Source organism: Hevea brasiliensis, chromosome 7, assembly GCF_030052815.1.
Source record: "Hevea brasiliensis isolate MT/VB/25A 57/8 chromosome 7, ASM3005281v1, whole genome shotgun sequence".
NCBI lineage: Eukaryota > Viridiplantae > Streptophyta > Magnoliopsida > Malpighiales > Euphorbiaceae > Hevea > Hevea brasiliensis.
Genome location: NC_079499.1, coordinates 41,293,766 through 41,296,418, shown reverse-complemented (window position 1 = coordinate 41,296,418; position 2,653 = coordinate 41,293,766). Strand labels below are relative to the sequence as shown.

General features: G+C 38.5%; 1 non-coding gene across 1 annotated transcript; it reads left to right on the top strand.

Annotated features, from left to right (window-relative positions):
• Positions 1-488: 488 nt before the first annotated feature.
• LOC131181778 (small nucleolar RNA R71) lies at positions 489-595 on the top strand. The gene has a single exon (XR_009150256.1). It is a non-coding gene; the product is annotated as a small nucleolar RNA R71 (small nucleolar RNA).
• Positions 596-2,653: the final 2,058 nt, after the last annotated feature.

The following is a 2,653-nucleotide window of genomic DNA, read 5'->3' as shown; positions in this document are numbered from 1 at the left end:
GCTAGTTCTGCTGATTGGACCATGAGAAATTTGGATGGTTCCTCCATCCAGGGTTGTAAGTATTTGAATATGGATTGTTGGGCTACCTCTGGTTGATGTTTCCTCCATTATTCACATAGTTCATCTGTTTTGTGGAGGGTTCATTGAAATTGCTGGATTTTGAACTCATGTATCCTCCTTCATAGCTGTCCTCATATTGACTGTTTATACCAACTGTGTTGGCTTGCATTCTTTCAAGTTTCCTTGTGAGCTGATCAAACTGAGCATTTATCATGCTATGAGCATCTACTTCTAAGACCCCTACAGTTTTCCTTGCATTTTCACTTTCATTTGAGCACTCATAATTATGGTATACAAACCTTTCTAGAAGTTCAAGTGCTTGTGGCATTGTTTTCTCCATTAGATCACCCTCTGCAACTAAATCAATTATGCTCCTTGTAGAGGGTAGTAACCCATTATAGAAATTTTGCACTAATAGCAAATCTTCTATGCCATGGTGTGGACATTCCGTCAGCAGGTCTTTATATCTTTCCCATGCGTCATAGAGTGATTCTCCTTCCTTTTGTCTGAAGGTGTTGAGCTCAAGCCTCAGTTTTATAGTCTTTGCAGGTGGAAAATACCTTGCTAGAAAAGCTTGAGAGAGGTTCTCCCAAGTAGTGAATGTTCCAGCCGGTTGAGAAAGTAACCACTTCCTTACTCTGTCCCAATGGGAGAATGGGAATGCTCTGAGTCTTATTGCTTGATTAGACACTCCATTCATATTGACTGTGTCACATAGGGCAAGAAAGCACTAGAGGTGATAGTGTGGGTCTTCTATTGGTGAACCTGCAAACTGGGTTTGTTGAATCATTTGGAGCCATGTTGGTTTTAATTCAAAGTTGTTGGCTTCCACTGTGGGTCTAGTGACACTGGGATGAAATCCTTGGATAGATGGAGCTCCGTAATCTTTCAAGAGTCTTGGTCTGTCATTATTATCGGCCATGGTTGGGATTTCAGGATCTCCTTAACCGTGCTCTTGATGTTTCCTTTCCCTCCTGATAGCTTTTAGGGTTCTATCTATCTCCGGATCATAGTCTAAAATTTCTTCTGGCTTTGTTCTTGTCATATACCAGATTGGGCACCTAAAAGAAAAGAAGAGAAATACAACTAGTAAAATAAGATCAAATAATAAATATAATTGCCTAAATCAGCTAAATTGCCTATCGCTTGATATTAATAAAACCAAATTCCCCGGCAACAGCGTCAAAAACTTGTTTCGCTATTTTGCAACCACTGCAAGTGCACAGATCGTTAACAAGTAATAAAGTGATGAATAGAGTATCGTTCCCATGAGGAATTTGTCTAGCAAGTACCAATCTACACGGTAATTTTGGCTGTCTAGGCTATCGAATACTTAGGGAATGAAGTTTGTTAATTTTAAACACTAGAATGATAAACTTAAAATGAAATAATCTATTTTGGAACAATTCTAGAATTAAGATTTTATACTTGAATCGTACTATGGATGTTATCTAGTTTATTTATTGAATTTAGGGTCGTTTTCCTTGATGGAAATCAATCCTAAGCTATCCTAAATCCTCTCTCAAGGCATCTAGGGTGTATTCTAATTAACTCAAACCCTACTTTCGTGGCTATTAAATTAATTAAAATCCTTTAAGATCTTTGACCAATTTTGAAGTTCCATAAAGGTATCAGCCTACGTCTAGCTCAAAATTCCTAGGTTCAGGATCTTGATTTTCTAATGTTAATCTTCACCTTTCAGTCCTTCAATTAACATATACAATCATGACTAAGTGGGCACCAGCACATAGCATGCATTAAGATCACAAGAAATTAAATCAAGAAACGAATCTCTAATTGAATAAATAAAACTCAGTGTTCATCCATAATAATTACAAGAGCTACTCTCCCAAATCCAGAATAAGAAAACTACTTACTGATGGTGAGTTCAGCAAATATAATGATAGAAGGTAAAAATAATAAAAAGAGAGTTATGCAGAAGAAATAAAATAATAAAAATCTATCTAGGGAGATGAAATGAAGGAACCAAAGAGAGTTTGCAGCTTTGATCTTGTGGAGCTTCAGCTAAAAAACTTCTTTTGGTACTGATGTAGAGCCTGACAATAGCAATCTTCAGTAGCAGTCCCGACGACAGTGACAGACCTCCTTTCCTGATGTTTTCTTTTCTATTTATATTGGTTGCTCTAGGGTTAGGTCATTTTGAGTCCAAAAGGATTTAGGAGTCTCATTTGAATAAAACAACAGGAGGGGAATTCGAGTTACAAAACTGGCTACAGCATAGTACACGAATCGTGTGTCACTACACGGGTCTCGACGTGTAGGGCCGTGTAACTTGTTGGAGGAGAATTGCGGAATCTTGCATTGGCACAGAGAGTTACATGGGTCTGCGCCAACTACACGGGTCTGGTTACACGGGCCGTGTGCTGTTGTTCCCATAAGGTTCTTCTAGCTATTTCCTGGTAGATACTTACACGGGTCCTTACAGATTACACGGGTTTACTTACACGACCCGTGTACTTGTGTTTCTCCATTGATTCTTTTAGCTTTCTTCTTGCAGAGAGTTACACGGGTGTGGGGCTTGGTTTACATGACCTGTGTATTTTATATCAGCAGCAATTCTTTATCTCTTGAC